The following is a 23,595-nucleotide window of genomic DNA, read 5'->3' as shown; positions in this document are numbered from 1 at the left end:
AACAGAGTGGGGATGTATGGTATTGAACAACAGGTATTGAACAACAGAGTGGGGATGTATGGTATTGAACAACAGGTATTGAACAACATAGTGGGGTTGTATGGTATTGAACAATAGAGTGGGGTTGTATGGTATTGAACAACAGAGTGGGGTTGTATAGTATTGAACAACAGAGTGGGGTTGTATAGTATTGAACAACAGAGTGGGGTTGTATAGTATTGAACAACAGAGTGGGGTTGTATAGTATTGAACAATAGAGTGGGGTTGTATGGTATTGAACAATAGAGTGGGGTTGTATGGTATTGAACAACAGAGTGGGGTTGTATGGTATTGAACAACAGAGTGGGGTTGTATAGTATTGAACAACAGAGTGGGGTTGTATAGTATTGAACAACAGAGTGGGGTTGTATAGTATTGAACAATAGAGTGGGGTTGTATAGTATTGAACAACAGAGTGGGGTTGTATAGTATTGAACAACAGAGTGGGGTTGTATAGTATTGAACAGCAGAAGGGTTTTATGGTATTGAAAGCACTGAAGATTTTGTTGTCACCACAGACGGGCTTCTCCTGGTGCTCATATATTCTATGGAGGATGTAGAGCAGAACATCTTCAACACCAGTTTTTGGACAAATGGCAAAATGCAAAATATTCAGATATTAAGTCAAAGTGACAGCCTAAGGTTGTTAAAACCTGCTCAAAGGTTTTCATGACTTGTGATGTCAAAGCCACTGTTCAAAGTCTTTGAGATGGGCACAATGCAGGATTTTTTCCATGTAGTAGAAATATCTGATATTGTTAGGAACAGGTTGAAAATATACTGCAGTATGAAAGCCAGTTGATTAGCACACTCCTTGAGTCCTCTGGCTTTAACCCCAGCAGGCTGACTTAGTGGTGTTGATCCTCAGCAGCTGCTTCCCCACTTGTTCTTCCCAGTTGCTCGTGGGCTCAGTGCTTCCCAGACTTACTGGGACTTACCCTCTTCAGCTGCTTGACCATTTGTCCTGTCAGATGCTCATGGGCTCAGTGGTTCCCAGATCAGAGTCCAGAACCTCCCCTATCTGCTGTTTCTCTGCTGAGAATTTGTACTTTTCAAATCTGGTAAAAAAAAAAAAAAAAGAAGGTTCAACTCAGTGACTCTGTCCCTTCCTTCATCACTCTGTAGTTCTGTTGCCAAGGCAGCAGCTACTCTTCCTGGGGTAGTTGTCCTCTGGTGTTGTAGCCTGTTATCTTCTTCATACCGTCCCAGGCATCCTTGATGTTATTCGCTTGTAAGCTTTGCTTTCTAGTTTCAGTTTGTATTCACGTTTGCCTTTCCCGATCAGCCTTTTAATCTCTTTCTGTACTACTCTCAGTCTTTCTTTTTCATGTTCAGTGCCTCCTTGATTTCTTTTGGCTTATTATTTTCATATCATTTTCACTGTTTTGCTTGTCACCACATGTGTCAGTACAGAAGTTAACGTAGTCCAATACGCATTCAGATGTCTCTTCCCAGTTGTAAACAGATTACAATCTGTACCTTCAAAGCAGCTCTGTACATCCTCTCCAGCTTCCGGTGTCCATTCGTGAATCACCGTCTGAGTGACGCATTGCCTCTGGATCAGTGGGCTGTATTCTGGTAGTAGCTGGACGAGGTTGTGGTCAGGCGGTCCCAGCGTTGGCAGAGCAGTCGAGTAGTAAGCATCTTTCACATTGGAGTAGAGAAGGTCTATGGTCTTGTCCAGGTGACTTGGAAGTAAAAAATAATAATAATAATAAAACGAAGGGGCGTGGATCAGAAAATCAGTCAGTGTCTGGTGTGACCACCATTTGACCACCATTTGACCACCATTTGCCTCATGCAGCACGAGACATCTCCTTCGCATAGAATGGATCAGGCTGTTGATTGTGGAATGCTGTCCCACTCCTCGTCAATGGCTGGGCGAAGTTGTTGGATATTGGAGGGAACTGGAATACTCTGTCTTACACGCCGATCCAGAGCATCCCAAACATGCTCAATGGATGATGCCTGGTGAGTATGCAGGCCATGGAAGAACTGGGACATTTTCAGCTTCTAGGAATTGTGTACAGATCCTTGTGACATGGGGACGTGGGGATAAACGGCACGACAATGGGCCTCAGGATCTCTTCACAGTATCTCTATGCATTCAAATTGCAATTGATAAAATGCAATTGCGTTCATTGTCCGTAGCTTTTGCCTTCCCTTACCATACCACCACCGCCACCATGGGGCACTCTGTTCACAATGTTGACATCAGGATACCGCTCACCCACATGACTCCATACACCCTGCCTGCCATTTTTCCAGTACAGATTCATCCGTGAAGAGCACACTTCTCCAGCGTGTCAGTGGCCATTGAAGATGAGCATTTGCCCACTGAAGTCAGTTACGATGCCGAACTGTAGTCAGGTCAAGACCCTGGGGAGGACGACGAGCACGAAGATGAGCTTCCCTGAGACAGTTTCTGGCAGTTTGTGCAAAAATGATTTTGTTGTGCAAACCCACATTTTCATCTGCTGTTTGTTGTGACAAAGGTCCTGGGCTGGCATGGTAACACGTGGTCTGCGGTTGTGAGGCCGGTTGGACTACTGCCAAATTCTCTAAAATGCCTCGAATTATGGTAGAGAAATAAACATGGAATTTCTGGCAACACGTCTGGTGGACATTCCTGCAGACAGCATAACAATTGCACTCTCCCTCAAAACGTGTGTTTTGTTGTGTGACAAAAACCACTCTGAAGAGTGGTACTCAGTAATGTGTTGTTTTCCCCAACACTTTGCACTCAGGATAATAAGATAATTGCTTTGTCACATTTTATGCAGTATTACTTTAGTGCCTTGTTGCAAACAGGATGCATTTTGGGGGATATTTTTAGTCTGTACACGCTTCCTTCTTTCCACTCTATCAGTTAGGTTAGTATTGTGGAGTAACTACAATGTTGTTGTTCCATTCTCAGTTTTCTCCTATCACAGCCATTAAACTCTAACTGTTTTGGCCTCACAGTGAAAAATCCCTGAGCAGTTTCCTTCCTCTCCGGTAACTGAGTTAGGAAAGACGCCTGTATCTTTGTAGTGACTGGGTGTATTGATACATCATCTGAAGTGTAATGAATAACTTCACCATGTTCAAAGGGATATTTAATGTCTGCTTTTATTTAATCTACCAATAGGTGCCCTTCTTTGAGAGGTATTGAAAGACCTTCCTGGTCTTTGTGGTTGAATCTGTGCTTGAAATGCACTGCTCGACTGAGGGATCTTAAAGATAAAAGTATGTGTGGGGTACAGAGATGAGGTAGTCATTCAAAAATCATGTAAACACTACCGTGTACATTAGGTACTTTTGGATGTGCTTGTCTCACACGCGAGTCTCTACCCCTGTTGTAGTAGCAAGCTCATTCACACATGCATCTACAAATGTTTTTGTTTGTTTGTCTTGCGTAAGACTCCATGCCCTTACAGCCAAGTAAAGTTGTCCAACTACAGCTAGAGCAGCCCCCAACTGAGATGACATGTACAGTAGTCCCACTGCAGCTAGAGCTGGCCCCCCCCCCCTGAGATGGAACAGTACAGTAGCCCCACTACAGCTAGAGCTGCCCCCCCCCCCCACCTGAGATGACACAGTACATTAGTCCCACTACAGCTAGAGCTGCCCCCCCCTCCCCCCACTGAGATGACACAGTACAGTAGTCCCACTACAGCTAGAGCTGCCCCTTCCCCCCCCCCCCCCCCCACTGAGATGACACAGTACAGTAGTCAGTAGTCCCACTACAGCTAGAGCTGCCCCCCCCCCCCACCAGAGATGACACAGTACAGTAGTCCCACTACAGCTAGAGCCCCCCCCCCCCCCTCCCCTGGAGGTGAAACGAAGGACATAGGGATGCAGGGGAGGTGTACAACGACTACTAAAGAAGAGGAGAGGAAAGAAGCCACTATCTCCCATCCATTATCATGGGAAACGTCCGCTCGCTTGTAAACCAGTCTGCTCTCTTGTAAACCAGTCTGCTCTCTTGTAAACCAGTCTGCTCGCTTGTAAACCAGTCCGCTCGCTTGTAAACCAGACGGAGGAACTTCACATTTAAGATTACACTACAGAGCCTCCCAGGTGGCGCAGTGGTTAAGGGCGCTGTACTGCAGAACTTCGGCAAACAATCGGCAAACAATTATGGTAACGGAATCTTGGCAGTGAAGAAGGTCTGTTCCCCTCATTTGGAGCTGTTAGCAGTGGGCTGCCGACCCTTACTATTCACCTAGCGAGTTCCGTAGCGTGATAGTGATTGTTGTCCTCGAACGCTAAACTGGCCACAGACACTTTCCACAAAGTCACCACAGACCGACCTGTCGTTGTCTCTGGGTATTTCAAGCACTGTTTTCTGTCCACGACACTTCCTGTTAAGGCGTCCTGCTAGTGGGACATCTTGTGGTGAAACTGGAGGTCGCGCAATTCAAATAAATAATCATAAAAATGATGGATATTAAACATTTAGGAACATACAAGTGTCTTATATTGGTTGAAAGCTTAACTTCTTGTTAATCTAACTGCACTGTTCGATTTACAGTATCTATTACAGCAAAAACATGCCATGTCATTGTTTGAGGACAGCGCCCCCACATCAAAATATTTTTCCAACAGCGCAGGTTTCCTTAATTCACAAATAGCGGTTAAATATTCACTTACTTTTTGAAAATCTTCCACTGACTTGTCATCCAAAGGGTCCCCGCTATAACATGTAGTGTCGTTTTGTTAGATAAATTGATTCTTTATATCCCAAAAAGTCTGTTTAGTTGGCGCCATCGATTTGAGTAATCAACTCATTCAACATGCATTGAAAGGAATCCGAAAATCTAACCTTAAACTTTGCTTCAACAAGTGAAAAAAAAAACAAGTGAAAATACGTTTCTATTTACTCCTCAGATACCCTAAAATGTAATCAAACTATAACATTTCTTACGGGAAGAAGTATGTTCAATAGGAAACCGATTTTAGCAGGTGTGTTCTGTCTTCATGGCTCGCACAAACACGAATTTCCAAGAATGTGTCCCTGTACTAAAACTGATATTTCTTATCCGTTTTTGAAGTTAGAAGCCTGAAACCTTGAACCCTGTGGAAGCCATAGGGTGAGGGGGGGGGGGGGGGAGGAGAGAGAGAGAATATTAAAGCCTGAATAGATGGAGAGAGAGAGAGAACAACAGTAACCTTGGGAAAATCCTCTGCATTATTATTAACAGCAGACTCGTACATTTCCTCAATGAAAACAATGTACTGAGCAAATGTCAAATTGGCTTTTTACCAAATTACCGTACAACAGACCATGTATTCACCCTGCACACCCTAATTGACAACCAAACAAATCAAAACAAAGGCAAAGTCTTCTCATGCTTTGTTGATTTCAAAAAAGCCTTCGACTCAATCTGGCATGAGGGTCTGCTATACAAACTGATGGAAAGTGGTGTTGGGGGTAAAACATACGACATTATAAAATCCATGTACACAAACAACAAGTGTGCGGTTAAAATTGGCAAAAAACACACACATTTCTTCACACAGGGTCGTGGGGTTAGAAAGGGATGCAGCTTAAGCCCCACCCTCTTCAACATATATATCAACGAATTGGCGCGGGCACTAGAAAAGTCTGCAGCACCCGGCCTCCCCCTGCTAGAATCCGAAGTCAAATGTCTGCTGTTTGCCGATGATCTGGTGCTTCTGTCACCAACCAAGGAGGGCCTACAGAAGCACCTAGATCTTATGCACAGATTCTGTCAGACCTGGGCCCTGACAGTAAATCTCAATAAGACCAAAATAATGGTGTTCCAAAAAAGGTCCAGTCACCAGGACCACAAATACAAATTCCATCTAGACACTGTTGCCCTAGAGCACACAAAAAACTATACATACCTTGGCCTAAACATCAGCGCCACAGGTAACTTCCACAAAGCTGTGAACGATCTGAGAGACAAGGCAAGAAGGGCATTCTATGCCATCAAAAGAAACATAAATTTCAACATACCAATTAGGATTTGGCTAAAAATACTTGAATCAGTCATAGAGCCCATTGCCCTTTATGGTTGTGAGGTCTGGGGTCCGCTCACCAACCAAGACTTCACAAAATGGGACAAACACCAAATTGAGACTCTGCACGCAGAATTCTTCAAAAATATCCTCCGTGTACAACGTAGAACACCAAATAATGCATGCAGAGCAGAATTAGGCCGATACCCACTAATTATCAAAATCCAGAAAAGAGCCGTTAAATTCTACAACCACCTAAAAGGAAACGATTCACAAACCTTCCATAACAAAGCCATCACCTACAGAGAGATGAACCTGGAGAAGAGTCCCCTAAGCAAGCTCGTCCTGGGGCTCTGTTCACAAACACAAACACACCCTACAGAGCCCCAGGGCAACAGCACAATTAGACCCAACCAAATCATGAGAAAACAAAAAGATAATTACTTGACACATTGGAAAGAATTAACAAAAAAACAGAGCAAACTAGAATGCTATTTGGCCCTAAACAGAGAGTACACAGCGGCAGAATACCTGACCACTGTGACTGAACCAAAATTAAGGTAAGCTTTGACTATGTACAGACTCAGTGAGCATAGCCTTGCTATTGAGAAAGGCCGCCGTAGGCAGACATGGCTCTCAAGAGAAGACAGGCTATGTGCTCACTGCCCACAAAATGAGGTGGAAACTGAGCTGCACTTCCTAACCTCCTGCCCAATGTATGACCATATTAGAGAAACATATTTCCCTCAGATTACACAGATCCACAAAGAATTTGAAAACAAATCCAATTTTGAAAAACGACCATATCTACTGGGTGAAATTCCACAGTGTGCCATCACATCAGCAAGATTTGTGACCTGTTGCCACAAGAAAAGGTCAACCAGTGAAGAACAAACACCATTGTAAATACAACCCATATTTATGCTCATTTATTTTATCTTGTGTCCTTTAACCATTTGTACATTGTTAAAACACTGTATATATATATATAATATGACATTTGTAATGTCTTTACTGTTTTGAAACCTCTGTATGTGTAATGTTTACTGTTCATTTTTGTTGTTTTTCACTTTATATATTCACTTTGTATGTTGTCTACCTCACTTGCTTTGGCAATGTTAACACATGTTTCCCATGCCAATAAAGCCCTTGAATTGAATTGAATTGAATTGAACATTAAATCATGTATAGATGGAGAGAGAGAACATTAAAGCCTGTATAGATGGAGAGAGAGAACATTAAAGCCTGTATAGATGGAGAGAGAGAATATTAAAGCCTGTATAGATGGAGACAGAGAATATTAAAGCCTGTATAGATGGAGAAAGAGAGAGAACATTAAAGCCTGAATAGATGGAGAGAGAGAACATTAAATGATGCCAGGCTGCTCCTGTAATATAGGCATGCTGAGTCTCTGAACAACACATCTCACTCAGAGAGGAAATCTAATTTTCTGTGTTGCTGGGCAAGGGAAGAGAGGGGGGGAAGAATGAAAGAGAAGAGAGAGATGGAGAAAGGAGAGAGAGAGAGAGGTGGGGAAAGGAAAATTAAATGGGGGGGAGGGGGGTTGTTAGAGAGAGCAGGAAAGAGGTGAGAAGTAAGGAGGCGAGAAAGATGCTGAGGGAAAGAAGTGGGAAGAGAAAATGAAAATAGAGTGAAGTGGGGAGAGGAAAAAAAGAGCTGAAAGAGGTGATAAATGTCAGGGAGTTTCAAAAAAATTATCTGTGGGTGTAGATTAAGAGATCAGGAGGACTTGAAGCAGTAAACGTGTGGTGACAGATAGCATACTGAGGCTACGCCCTGTTCCCTACATGGTGCACTACTACCTAGTCCCTGGTCAAAAATAGTGCACTAGTACAGTAAATAGGACGCCATTTGGGACGTATATTTAACACATACCACCTCTATGGCTACATGTCGGTCTCTCTGTCTGTCTGTCTGTCTGTCTCTCTCTCTCTCTCTCTCTCTCTCTCTCTCTCTCTCTCTCTCTGTCTCTCTCTCTCTCTGTCTCTCTGTCTCTCTCTATCTGTCTGTCTCTCTGTCTCTCTCTATCTATCTCTCTCTGTCTCTCTATCTCTCTCTCTCTGTCTCTCTCTCTCTCTCTCTCTCTCTTTTTCTCTCTCTCCCTCTCTCTCCCTCTTTCTCTCTCTCTCTCTCTCTGTCTCTCTGTCTCTGACTCTCTCTCTCTTTTTCAATTCAATTTCAATTTAAGGGTCTTTGTTGGCATGGGAAACAAATGTTTACAATGCCAAAGCAATGTCTGTACATTGGTTGCCTGTAAATTACCATAAAACAACAGTACAGTGCATTATTGTAATATTTTCACATGTATAACAAATGAATGAATGAATGAAATTAATTGAGGGGAGATGTTGTTTTGCATTTCACCATCATGCAATGTGATTGGTGCAGGTTGGCTGCTATGTGGTTATGTTTTACAGCATATCAATGAATACCAGTTTTAAAGACCTTGTTAATGAAGGCCTTTATGTCACATGAAATTACATGTGGTCTTGTTCTTCTAGATGCCTTAATAACAAGGGCTTCCAAACTGGCAGTGACTCCGTTGATTAAACTCACCAGACATATACTAGTGATGATACATTTGACACCAGAACTCCCGCGTTTACTTGGAAACCAGCCGATTCTTGCTTCACTTTATCAGAAGCATGTGATCCATGATGTCTGAAGCAACAAATCAAATCAAAGGTTATTTGTCACTTCCCCCCCGAATACAACAGTAAGATGCTTACTAACCAAAAGTGCAATAAAGGTATTAGGTGAACAATAGGTAAGTAAAGAAATAAAACAAAAGTAAAAAGACAGGCTATATGCAGTAGAGATGCTATAAACGTAGCGAGGCTACATACAGACACTGGTTAGTCAGGTTGATTGAGGTAGTATGTACATGTAGATATGGTTAAAGTGACTATGCATATATGATGAACAGAGAGTAGCAGCAGAGTAAAAGAGGGGTTGGGTGGGGGGAGGCACACGATGTAAATAGTCCGGGTAGCCATTGTATCACTATAACAGTAGAGAGGCTATATACAGTAGAGAGGCTATATACAGTAGAGAGGCTATATACAGTAGAGAGGCTATATACAGTAGAGAGGCTATAACAGTAGAAGGGCTATATACAGACACCGGTTAGTCAGGCTGATTGAGGTAGTATGTACATGTAGATATGGTTAAAGTGACTATGCATATATGATGAACAGAGAGTAGCAGTAGAGTTAAAGAGGGGTTAGTGGTGGGTGGGACACAATGCAGATAGCCCGGTTAGCCAATGTGTGGGAGCACTGGTTGGTCGGCCCAATTGAGGTAGTATGTACATGAATGTATAGTTAAAGTGACTATGATAAACATATATGCAGCACTAATATCAGAACCTTTTCAAAACTCACCACCGATGATCAAAATGCACATTTTTCAAAACATTTTCCAATTGCTTGGATACAAGTTGTTCATTGAACTAAAATTACCTGTTCAAAATGACACAACACAACATCAAAGTATTACCATTTCAAAATGCAATTCACACATTACATCTGAGATGACTGTCTATTCATGTCATTACAATGATCTAACTATCAGATTGATACAACTGCTCAAAATGATGAGTAACTGTTGCGTTACTCTTAATGTATAGTTTTATGGAAACTGACAAACAATATTCCATGTTTAGATCATGAAAGTTTCAGGATAACGAGATCCGTTTACACCAATTACCGTGGAACATTGAACCAATTGGACTACATTATCTATGGATGTAATATTTCATCATCATTCTTCATCAGACACTGTTTCTATGGTCCCATGTACCAATTTTCCAGACCGTGTTTTCAGATTTGACGTTACGTTACGCTAACTGGCCACTTTATTAGGTACACCTGTCTAGTATTGGGTAGGACCCTTTTTTTTTGCCTCCACAACAGCCTGAATTATTCACTGTGTTGTACGTTAAGAGATGCTATTCTGCACACCATGTGTGGCATTTCTGTTCGCTTGAATGAGTCTCAACATTCTCCTCTGATCTCTCTCATTAACAAGATGTTTTTGCCCACAGAACTTCCGCTCACTGAATGTGTTTTGTTTATCACACCCATTCTCTGTAAACTCTAGAGACTGTAGTGCGTAAATATCCCAGAAAGGCAGCTGTTTCTGAGATGCTGGAATCATCATGTGTGGCACAAACAATCAGACCACGATCAAAGATGCTTAGATTACGCATCTTGCCAGTTCTAATTTTGGTCGAACAACAACTAAAGCTCTCTACTCTATATACTCTATATATTGAGTTGCAGGCAGCCACATGATTCACTTTTTGAAGGAGCCGTCTATTTGCGTTATTAAGAAACAGGTGTACCTAATAGAGTTGCTGGTGAGTGTATGTTTGCAGGCCTTTCTAATTGCTTTTCCAATACCGCCAGCTCGTTACTGATGATTGATTTCACATTGAGGTAGGAGTATATAGTGACCTGAGTGGTATCGACCGACAACAACATAGCGATAACATGGAGCCGGCAGATGATCCAGGTCACAATAGAGGTCAAGCAGTGGGAGGAGGAAGACGTGGTGGTCAAAGGAATGGCAGGGGACGAGCACCCCTTCTGAGAGGTGGTCGTGGGCCTCGTTTGAGCGGTGTGGGGGAACGTAGTAGAGGACAAGGCCACGGACCAAGACAGCGGCAGCAACAGCAAAGAGCGTCCAATGAAATCTGAGCAATAGTTGTAGACCATGTCGTAAATCATGGCATGACAATGACTGAGGCAACTACAATGATTCAACCAAACCTCAGAAGGTCAACCGTGGCTTTTATTACTTCTTGCAGATGTCTCAAGTAGGCACCTGGAAATGCAAATGCGTTACGCTAAATGCTAAATGTACTCGTTAAAACTCAAACGTTCATTAAAATATACATGTAGGGTATTGAATTAAAGCTACACTCGTTGTGAATCTAGCCAACAAGTCAGATTTTTAAAATGCTTTTCGGCGAAAGCATGAGAAGCTATTATCTGATAGCATGCAACACCCCAAAATGCCTGAAGGCGACGTAAACAAAATAATTAGCGTAGCCGGCGCTACACAAAAACGCAGAAATAAAATATAAAACATTCATTACCTTTGATGATATTCTTTGTTGGCACTCCTATATGTCCCATAAACATCACAAATTGGTCTTTTTCCCGATTAAATCCGTCCATGAATGCCCAAAATATCCATTTGTATAGCCTGTCTGCATCACGAAAAAAGCTCTCTTCCAACACGCAATGTCATGTTTAAAAATTATATAAGTTGCCTATATTCTTTGACAAAACACTTCAACCTACTTTTATAACCCAACTTTACGTATTTGTAAACGTTAATAAGCGATCAAATTGATCACTGGGCGATCTGTATTCAATAGCAGCTACAAAAGAAAACAGTGTCCATTTTTCAATCTTCCAAAATCGATTGAGGTAGGCTGGATGGAATCACGGCTCTATTGATAATGTCTCAATGGATTTTTGTCAATGAAAATGACGTTTTTCCCTCGTGTGGAAGCTGTAGGAATTGCATCCGTCTCCATATTAAATTTGGTTTCCTTTAAATAATCCATGAAAGTGGCGCATGGATACTTTTTTCAGATTTCAGTGACCAGTTTTTCTTGCGCTTTTCGATGAAACACACGCTCTGTTATAGTCACAGCCGTGATTTAACCAGTTTTAGAAACTTCAGAGTGTTTTCTATCCACACATACTAATCATATGCATATACTATATTCCTGGCATGAGTAGCAGGACGCTGAAAAGTTGCGTGATTTTTAACAGAATGTTCGAAAAAGGAGGGGGTAGGATAAAGAGGTTAATCATCACAACTTTCCGCAATGAGAACCGGTAAGTCTTCAGCGTGCACTAAACATTAGGCTACTCTCAATTCTCAAATGACTGCGTGCCAATGTGTACCACAGAGTAGGTGATGTGACTAATTGTTTTCTTACTGTAATTTTCCCTGCAGAATTGAGACTAGGCCAAATAGGGGAGGGCACAGGCAAAAGTCTGACTGACCAACAAGAGCGGGCTGTCTCGTGAGTTCTGGTGTCAAACGTATCATCACTAGTATTTGCGATGTCTGGTGAGTTTTATCAACGGAGTCACTGCCAGTTTGGAAGCCATTGTTATTAAGGCATCTAGAAGGTAATATTAAAGACCAATAGTAATTTCAAGTGTCAATTTGGTTCGGGCCGGAAATGATATCCGCCTTACAGAAATTCGGCAGCACATCTTGGACAATAACGACATGTTCAACCATGTGGAAGCCATCAGTTTGTCGACTATTGCACGCATGCTGAAAGGGCACCAGGTGTCTCTAAAACATATATACCCTTTGCTTTTTGAAAGAAAATGCAGACGGAGTGAAGCAACTGAGGACTGGCTGTTCAGGTATGTTCAGTTTCAAGATGACTTTTTATGAAAAATTCCCCCAATAATTCTACATCATTGTAATTCTCTTTCCAAAATGTATTTTTAGAAGGTGATGGAGCTGGATACTGATGAAAACCATCACACATTCCTATTTTTTGGATGAGGCAGGGTTCAACCTGGCCAAGACAAGGATGAGAGGTCGGAATTTCATTGGCCAGCGGGTAACCATCCAAGTACCTGGACAACATGGGGCCAACATTGTGTGCGGCTATATCGGAAGATGGTGTGGTTGGACGCAGCCCTCGTATTGGATCACATAATGCAGCTCTCCTTGTAACCTTCCTTGATGAGCTAAATCAGGTCTGTAGAGCTGATGGTGGGACCTATGTCATCATGTGGGACAATGCCAGGTTCCACCATGCTCAAATGGTGCAAGCATAGTTTCAGGCCCATCCACAATTTACCACCCTGTACTTACCCCCATACTCTCCTTTCCTTAACCCGAATGAGGAATTTTTCTCCACATGAAGGTGGAGAAGGTATACGATAGGCACCCTCACGAACAAGCCTGGCTTCGCCATGCCCGAAGATTCTTCCCAAGATGTTTGGCTAATGAAAACAACCATTGTGGTGTGGATGAGAACCTGTAGCCAAATCCACAAGACAGGGTTGAGGGAAATATAGAATTTCAGCAATCCATCCTTTGTTTTGCTTTTTAACGTTAAAAACCAGGTGTTTTACTGTAGGTTTTCTTTTTTGAAGCAAATTATTTTTGCTTCGATTCAAAGAATCCTGTGTTGTGATTTTTATCGTATTTCATCTATACATTTCAGATTTTGTTCAGTGATTCCACTGTGTCTGTAGTTTTCTCTCTACTAGTCCTTTCACAGTGATGTATTTACGTGTAGTACCATAATGAAACATGTATCACATATTGTGTACTACAATATTTAATGATTGTACGGACAACTACACAGTGAAACTATCGGTATCTTGTATTTGGGTGATCTAAATGAATGTTCCTATGGCATTTCATTATAAATGAGTTATTTGAACCAATGATTCTGCAAGGTTTCTTTAAAGATGTGAATGCACAATGCAATGTTTTGAACATTGGACAGCCTGTGTTACAAGTGATAACCGTTTTTGAGTTTAGTGTCTAGAATTCTGAAAGGTTCTGAAATTAGTGTCAGTGATTGTAATAAACTATAACAAAGTGATCAGTGGATGACTCAGCATTACTCTCTCTCTCTCCCGTTGATCAGCATTTCTCTCTCTCTCATTGATCAGCATTACTTTCTCTCTCATTGATCAGCATTACTCTCTCTCTCATTGATCAGCATTACTCTCTCTCTCTCATTGATCAGCATTACTTTGTCTCTCATTGATCAGCATTAGCAGCCTCCACAACCACACCTCCTACACAAGCCTCTGAGACAGCTGCTCAGTTTTTACAGGGTTATTTCTGGCTGTGTGTGGGTGCCTGTGTGTGTGTCTGTATGCATGCGTGAGTGTGCCTCAGCTGCCTACAATAAAGAGGATTAGGCCCAAAGTGCTAACTTGCAGATCAAACCCAACTCCCTACCTGTCACCTCAAACTCGCCTTGGGGTGGAGGATTTGATCTGCAAGTTAGCACTTCTCCCTCCCTCGCTGCCTCCTCAATCCCCCCCTTTTCCCTCGCTGCCGCCTCAACCCCTCCCCCTTTACCCTCGCTGTCGCCTCAATCCCCCCCTTCCCTCGCTGCCACCTCAACACCCCCCCTTTTCCCTCACTGCCACATCAACCCCCCCCTTTTCCCTCACTGCCACATCAACCCCCCCCCTTTTCCCTCACTGCCACATCAACCCCCCCCCTTTTCCCTCACTGCCACATCAACCCCCCCCCCCCTTTTCCCTCACTGCCACATCAACCCCCCCCTTTTCCCTCTCTGCCACCTCAACCACCCCCCCATTTTTTGTCTAGCTGATGCCTCAACCACCCCCCCCCCCCCCTTTTCCCTGAGTGGGTTGTTGCTGAAGATGTGAACAATAAGCTCTTATTGTAGTGATAAAGTCGTTCAACGCCAGTAGCTACAGTATAATTACATGTATAACAACTTTCTAGGACCTTACTGTTGGTGACCACTGTTCAGACAACCGCTTTTAGAGATTTGGAATTTGGCTGGTTGCCATGTCGACTTGGAAAATTCCAGAGAGTTTTTAAATTTGGATGTTACTTTCAAATCAAGATATTACTGTCAAATCAAGACATTAATGTCAAATCAGGTTATTTCTGTCATATCAAGATATTTCTGTCAAATCAGGATATTTCTGTCAAATCAAGATATTTCTGTCAAATCAGGATTTTTCTTTCAAATCAAGATATTACTGTCAAATCAAGATATTTACTCTCAACACAAGATATTACTGGAGGTTACAGGAAGTTACTGGAGGTTACAGGAAGTTACTGTCATGGAATATTTTGTGGAAACGGTTCAAGGACGAACAGAGACCAGAAATCCACCCTGACATTTCTAACCCAAGTCACTTTTCTCTCTCGAGCCCCCCCCCCCCACCCCCTCTCCACCGTTATTAGCCAGATTATTATTCAAACTATCTGGCATTTCCCCAAAGTGCCACATGGACCGTCTGCAGCTGATGCAGCTTGAGAAAATATGCATATTTTTGGGGGGCTCAGGCTGATTATAAACCATATGGTCTTCTTGTCTAAATCTCTGCTTGTCAAATACCTATACAAGTTACGGCTAATTAAAATCAGCGGTATGATGGTCTGAAAGGTCAGGACAGTAGGGACGGTGAGAGAGTTAGATGGATATTTTATCCCTTAAAAATAAAACCATGTGAATCACTAAGACTTACAATAGAGCCATGAGGCAAAACTCTAACCTTTGCCAAGAGGCAAAACTCTACCTTTTTACAGAAATAAACTAATCATATGCAGATATATTTTACTGTAATGAATCTTAATATTACATGAGATATTAGACGGGGCAGGTCCTGCTGATTCTAACCTGCTCAGCAGCTGGATACCATCTGTTATCCTGACTGCAGTGTCTTAAACAGTGTTTTAATTATCAGTGTTTTAATCAGTGTTTTAATCAGTGTTTAAATCATCAGTGTTTAAATCATCAGTGTTTTAATCATCAGTGTTTTAATCATCAGTGTTTAAATCATCAGTGTTTTAATCATCAGTGTTTTAATCATCAGTGTTTTAATCAGTGTTTTAATCATCAGTGTTTTAATCATCAGTGTTTTAATCATCAGTGTTTTAATCAGTGTTTTAATCATCAGTGTTTTAATCAGTGTTTTAATCATCAGTGTTTTAATCAGTGTTTTAATCATCAGTGTTTTAATCAGTGTTTTAATCAGTGTTTTAATCATCAGTGTTTTAATCATCAGTGTTTTGATCATCAGTGTTTTAATCATCAGTGTTTTAATCAGTGTTTTAATCAGTGTTTTAATCATCAGTGTTTTAATTATCAGTGTTTTAATCATCAGTGTTTTAATCATCAGTGTTTTAATTATCAGTGTTTTAATCATCAGTGTTTTAATCAGTGTTTTAATCAGTGTTTTAATCATCAGTGTTTTAATCATCAGTGTTTTAATCATCAGTGTTTTGATCATCAGTGTTTTAATTATCAGTGTTTTAATCATCAGTGTTTTAATCATCAGTGTTTTAATGATCAGTGTTTTAATCAGTGTTTTAATCAGTGTTTTAATCATCAGTGTTTTAATCATCAGTGTTTTAATGATCAGTGTTTTAATCATCAGTGTTTTAATCAGTGTTTTAATCATCAGTGTTTTAATCAGTGTTTTAATCAGTGTTTTAATCATCAGTGTTTTAATCATCAGTGTTTTAATGATCAGTGTTTTAATCAGTGTTTTAATCATCAGTGTTTTAATCATCAGTATTTTAATCACCACTGTTTTAATCATCAGTGTTTTAATCATCAGTATTTTAATCACCACTGTTTTAATCACCAGTGTTTTAATTATCAGTGTTTTAATCAGTGTTTTAATCAGTGTTTTAATTATCAGTGTTTTAATCAGTGTTTTAATCACCAGTGTTTTAATCACCAGTGTTTTAAACAGCAAAGTACTTGGTCATTATTTACAGTTACTCAAGTATTACACAAGTATTAACCATAGACATATGTTTACATACACATCATTCACACTCTGTATCAAATTGTGAGTTACATCTGTCAAAACATGCAACTGTAGATTTTCCGAAGAAGACAAGCACTGGTATCATCTGGGGTTGGTTGTTGCAGGTGCTCCCGAGTGGTGCAGCGGTCTAAGAAGATCAGTTCTGGAAGGGCAGTTACAGAAGTACAGTTCTAGAATAGCGGCTACAGAAGATCCGTTCTAGAAGGGCAGTAACAGAAGTGCAGTTCTAGAATAGCGGCTACAGAAGATCCGTTCTAGAAGGGCAGTAACAGAAGTACAGTTCTAGCAGAACAATTCTAGAAGAACAGTTCTAGTAGAAGGACAGTGACAGAAGAACAGACACAGAACAACAGTTCCAGAAAAACAGTTATATAATTTTTTTTTCTAGAAGAACAGTTTTAGTCAAATAGTTCTAAAAAAACCAGTTACTGAAGAACATTCTAGAACAGTCACAGAGTAACAGTTCTAGAAAAACGGTTCCAGAAAAACAGTTCTAAAAGAACAGTTCCTGAAGAACAGTTACAGAAGAACAGTTCTAGAAGTGCAGTTACAAAAGTATAGATCTAGAAGAACAGTTCAGGCAGAACAGTTCTAGAAAAACAGTTACTAAAGAAAAGTTCTAGAAGAACAGTCACAGAAGAACAGTTATAGTAGAAGAACAGTTACAGAAGAAAAGTCACAGAAACACAGTTCTAGAAGAACAGTTACTGAAGAACAGTTCCAGAAGAACAGTTCTAGGAAACCAGATCCAGGAAAACAGTTCTAAGAAAACAGTTCTAGAAAAACAGTTCCTGAAGAACAGTTCTAGATTAACAGTTCTAAAGTAGCGGGTACAGAAGATCCGTTCTAGAAGGGCAGTTACAGAAGTACAGTTACCGAAGAACAGTTCTAGCAGAACAGTTCTAGCAGAACAGTTACTAAAAATCAGCTCTAAAAGTGCAGTTACAGAAGAACATTCTAGAACAACAGTTACAGAAGAACATTCTAGAACAACAGTTACAGAAGAACATTCTAGAACAACAGTTACAGAAGAACAGTTACAGAATAACAGTTCTAGCAGAACAGTTCTAGAAGAAAATATCTAAAATTACAGTTCTAAACATACAGATACTGAAGAACAGTTACTGAAGAACAGTTCTACAAGTACAGTTCCTGAAAAACAGTTATAGAAAAACAGTTACAGAAGAACAGTCATAGAAAAACAGTTCTAGAAAAACAGTTCTAGAAAGAAAGTTATAAAGGAACAGTTACAGAAGAACAGTTTTTAGAAGAGCAGTTCCCGAATATGTTTTTTAGAAGAACAGTTCTAGGAAATTAGTTATAGATAAACAATTCTAAGGGAACAGTTCTAAAGGAACAGTTACAGAAGAACATTTACAGAAGAACAGTTCTAGAAAACACTTTTAAAAGAACAGTTCTAGATGAACAGTTCTGGAATAGTGGTTACAGAATAGCAGGTCTAGAAAAACAGCTACAGAAGAACAGTAACAGAAAAACATTTATAGAAGAGCGGTTGCAGATGAACAGTTACAAACATTTACAGAAAAAAAATTCTGGTATAACAGTCACAGAAGAACAGTTACAGAAGAACATTTCTAGAAGAACAGTCACAGAAGAACAGTCACAGAAGAACATTTCGAGTAGAACAGTCACAGAAGAACAGTTACAGAAAAACATTTCTAGTAGAACAGCCACAGAAGAACAGTTACAGAAGAACATTTCTAGAAGAACAGTCACAGAAGAACATTTATAGAAGAACAGTCACAGAATAACATTTATAGTAGAACAGTCACAGAAGAGCAGTTACAGAAACACATTTCTAGTAGAACAGTCACAGAAGAACATTTCTAGTAGAACAGTCACAGAAGAAAATTTCTAGTAGAACAGTCACAGAAGAACAGTTACAGAAGAACATTTCTAGAAGAACAGTCACAGAAGAACAGTTACAGAAGAACAGTTACAGAAGAACAGTTACAGAAGAACAGTTACAGAAGAACAGTCACAGAAGAACAGTCACAGAAGAACAGTTACAGAAGAACAGTCACAGAAGAACAGTCAGAAGAACATTTCTAGAATAACAGTCACAGAAGAACAGTTACAGAAGAACAGTCACAGAAGAACATTTCTAGAATAACAGTCACAGAAGAACAGTTACAGAAGAACAGTCACAGAAGAACAGTCACAGAAGAACATTTCTAGAAGAACAGTCACAGAAGAACAGTTACAGAAGAACAGTCACAGAAGAACAGTCAGAAGAACATTTCTAGAATAACAGTCACAGAAGAACAGTTACAGAAGAACAGTCACAGAAGAACAGTCAGAAGAACATTTCTAGTAGAACAGTCACAGAAGAACAGTCACAGAAGAACATTTCTAGAAGAACAGTTATAGAGGTGATGTGTGGGAATAGGGATGCATATTTCTGTAAATGTTGCTACTGACTAACCGACTCTCGCTAACTAGTTAACAAACGGTTAAATTTGAAGTGACCCAGAAAATACTATGCGTGCATACAAGGATCGAACAATTTTTCCATTTAAAAGATGTCCGTTCCCGAGTGACGCAGCCGTCTAAGGCACTGCATCTCAGTGCAAGAGGTACAGTAACCTAGTTCAAATCCAGGCTGTATCACACCTGGTTGTGATTGGGAGTCCCATAGGGGTGGCGCACAATTGGCCCAGCATCATCTGAGTTTGGCTGGAGTAGGCTGCCATTGTAAATAATAATTTGTTCTTAAACTGACTTGCCAATTAAAAAATAAAAAATAAAAGTGTGTGGGAAAATTTTTATGACATCGCAGAATTAAATATCCTTAACTATCTGAGACAGAAAAGAGAACATGTTACTGAGTAATTAAACAGGAAGAGGAATCTGGCTTGTGGACTCCCTAATAAAGGGTACATTACCTCACTTCTTCTATGACATCTAAAGAGTGGTTGAGATTTTATTAACAACCTGCTTCTGTATGTAATAACTCACTAGGATGACTCGTCCATGACCACACACACACAGACACACACACACACACACACACACACACACACACACACACACACACACACACACACACACACACACACACACACACACACACACACACACACACACACACACACACACACACACAGACACACACACATACACACTCACACACACATACACACACACACACACACACAGACACACACACTCACAGACACAGACACACACAGTCACAGACACACACACACACACTCACAGACACAGACACACACAGTCACAAACACAGTCACAAATACAGAAACACACACACACACAGACACACACTGTTACAGACACAAACACAGAAACAAACACACCTGACACACTCACACAAGAACACAAAACATTGGCCCACTCATTTAAGATTACCTCTTGACAACCTTCTCAAAACTGAAGTGACATTTACTTCTAAAGGGCATTGAGAGCTTCTGTTACTCTCCTCACCTAATCATCATGATCGACTATTCTGCCAAACGCCTTTCCAGTCCAGATACTCTAAAGACTCCATCAAACAGACTGCATCAAACAGACTCAATCAAACAGACTCCATCAAACGGACTCCATCAAACAGACTCCTTCATTCAGACGCCATCAAACAAGCTCCTTCATTCAGGCTCCATCATACAGACTCCTTCATACAGACTTCTTCATACAGACTCCTTCAATCAGACTCCATCATACAGACTCCTTCATACAGACTCCTTCATACAGACTCCTTCATACAGACTCCACCAAACAGACTCCATCATACAGACTCCATCATACAGACTCCATCATACAGACTCCTTCATACAGACTCCTTCATACAGACTCCTTCATTCAGACGCCATCAAACAGGCTCCTTCATTCAGGCTCCATCATACAGACTCCTTCATACAGACTCCTTCATACAGACTCCACCAAACAGACTCCATCATACAGACTCCATCAAACAGACTCCATCATACAGACTCCTTCATACAGACTCCTTCATACAGACTCCTTCATTCAGACGCCATCAAACAAGCTCCTTCATTCAGGCTCCATCATACAGACTCCTTCATACAGACTCCTTCATACAGACTCCACCAAACAGACTCCATCATACAGACTCCATCAAACAGACTCCATCATACAGACTCCTTCATACAGACTCCTTCATACAGACTCCTTCATTCAGACGCCATCAAACAAGCTCCTTCATTCAGGCTCCATCATACAGACTCCTTCATACAGACTCCTTCATACAGACTCCACCAAACAGACTCCATCATACAGACTCCATCAAACAGACTCCATCATACAGACTCCTTCATACAGACTCCTTCATACAGACTCCTTCATTCAGACGCCATCAAACAAGCTCCTTCATTCAGGCTCCATCATACAGACTCCTTCATACAGACTCCTTCATACAGACTCCACCAAACAGACTCCATCATACAGACTCCATCAAACAGACTCCATCATACAGACTCCTTCATACAGACTCCTTCATACAGACTCCTTCATTCAGGCGCCATCAAACAAGCTCCTTCATTCAGGCTCCATCATACAGACTCCTTCATACAGACTCCTTCATACAGACTCCACCAAACAGACCATCATACAGACTCCATCAAACAGACTCCATCATACAGACTCCTTCATACAGACTCCTTCATACAGACTCCTTCATTCAGACGCCATCAAACAAGCTCCTTCATTCAGGCTCCATCATACAGACTCCTTCATACAGACTCCACCAAACAGACTCCATCATACAGACTCCATCAAACAGACTCCATCATACAGACTCCTTCATACAGACTCCTTCATACAGACTCCTTCATTCAGACGCCATCAAACAAGCTCCTTCATTCAGCCTCCATCATACAGACTCCTTCATACAGACTCCTTCATACAGACTCCACCAAACAGACTCCATCATACAGACTATATATTTGGCCTTGTGTTATCAGCTATTGTCCTGCTGAAATGTACATTTGTCTCTCGGTGTCTCTTGGAAAGCAGACTGGACCATGTTTTCCTCTAGGATTTTGCCTGTGCATGAGTTCAATTCTGTTTATTTTTATCCCCCCAAAAAACTATCTAGTCCTTGCCTATGACAAGCATACCCATAACATGATGCAGCCACCACCATGGTTGAAAATAGGATGAGTGGTAGTCAGTGATGTGTTGTGTTGGATTTTCCATTAACATAATGGTTAGTATTCATGACATGAAGTGAATTTCTTTGCCACATGTTTTGCAGTTTTCTTTTAGTGCCTTGTTGCAAACAGGAGGCATGTTTTGAAATGTTTGTATTCAGTACAAGCTTCCTTCTTTTCACTCTGTCATTTAGGTTAGTTTAGTGGAGTAACAATGTTGTTGATCCATTCTCAGTTTTCTCCTTTCAAGGCAAATTGTTACTCCTGAACTTATTTATTGCTTGCCATAATAATAAAGGGGTTGAATAATTACTGACTCAAGGCATTTCAGATTTATATTTTTATTAATTTGTAAACATTTCTAAAAAATATAATTCAATTTTGACATTATGCGGTGTTGTGTTTAAACCAATGACAGAGACATCTACATTTCATCCATTTAAATTCAGACCGTAAGACAAGAAAATGTGGAAAACTCAAGTGGTGTGAATACTTTTAGGCCTTTCTGTGACATCGGGTGGTGTAGGTGTCATGGAGGGCAGGTAGTTTGCCCCCGGTGATGCGTTGTGCAGACTGCACCACCTTCTGGAGAGCCTTGCTGTTGAGGGTGGTGCAGTTCAGCCCGACAGGATGCTCTCGATTGTGCATCTGTAAAAGTTTGTCAGGTTTTGGGTGACTAGCCTAATTTCTTCAGCCTCCCGATGTTGAAGAGGCACTGTTGCGCCTTCTTCACCCCACTGTCTGTGTGGGTGGACCATTTCAGTTTGTCTGTGATGTGTACGCCCAGGAACTTCAAGCTTTCCACCATCTCCACTGCTGTCCCTTCGATATGGATAGGGGGGTGCTCCCTCTGCTGTTTCCTGAAGTCCACAATCATCTCCTTTGTTTTGTTTATATTGACTGAGAGGTTGTTTTCCTGACACCACATTCTGAGTGCCCTCACCTCCTCCCTGTAGGCTGTCTCGTCATTGTTGGTGATCAAGCCCACTACTGTTGTGTCGTCTGCAAGCTTGATGATTGAGTTGGAGGCGTGCATGGCCACGCAGTCGTGGGTGAACAGGGAGTACAGGAGGGGGCTGAGCACGCACCCTTGTGGGGCCCCAGTGTTGAGGATCAGAGAAGTGGAGATGTTGTTTCCTACCTTCACCACCTGGAAGGAGCCCGTCAGAAAGTCCAGGACCCAGGTGCACAGGGAGGGGTTGAGACCCAGGGCCTCCAGCTTGATGATGAGCTTGGAGGGTACTATGGTGATGAATTCTGAGCTGTAGTCAATGAACAGCATTCTTACATAGACATTCCTTTTGTCCAGATGGGATAGGACAGTGTGCAGTGTGATGGGGATTGCGTAATCTGTGAACCTGTTGGGGCGGTATGCAAATTGAAGTGGGTCTAGGGTGACAGGTGAGGTGGTGGTGATATGATCCTTGACTAGCCTATCAAAGCACTTCATGATGACAGAAGTGAGTGCCACGGGGCGATAGTCATATACTTATTTTTTCTTTGCCTTCTTGGGTACAGGAAGAATGGTAGCCATCGTGAAGCATGTGGGGACAGGAGACTGGGATAGAGAAATATTGAATATGTCCGTAAACACACCAGCCAGCTGTTCTGCGCATGCTCTGAGGACGCGGCTAGGGATGCTGTCTGGGCCAGCAGCCTTGCGAGGGTTAACACGTTTAAATGTTTTACTCACGTCAGCCACTGTCAAATCAGAGCTGTCAAATCAGTTGTAAAGTCGTAAATAAAATGTGGATGCATTCACGTGCTTTGAAGTGGTTGGGAAATGCCAATTGGCTAACGGCCAACACGCTGTGTCAACCATAAACTAAAAGTACAGCTATCATGCTTGTAAACACATGATAGAG

At 41.3% G+C, this 23,595-nt stretch overlaps 1 pseudogene; it reads left to right on the top strand.

Annotated features, from left to right (window-relative positions):
- Nucleotides 1–10,520: 10,520 nt before the first annotated feature.
- On the top strand, nt 10,521–12,730 carry LOC149970328 (uncharacterized; annotated as a pseudogene).
- Nucleotides 12,731–23,595: the final 10,865 nt, after the last annotated feature.

The sequence above is a fragment of the Oncorhynchus mykiss genome, chromosome 29 (assembly GCF_057628025.1).
Source record: "Oncorhynchus mykiss isolate SJ-2025 chromosome 29, ASM5762802v1, whole genome shotgun sequence".
In the NCBI taxonomy this organism is placed as follows: domain Eukaryota; kingdom Metazoa; phylum Chordata; class Actinopteri; order Salmoniformes; family Salmonidae; genus Oncorhynchus; species Oncorhynchus mykiss.
The sequence above is the reverse complement of the archived record's forward strand: the minus strand, read 5'-3'. Positions and strand labels throughout refer to the sequence as shown.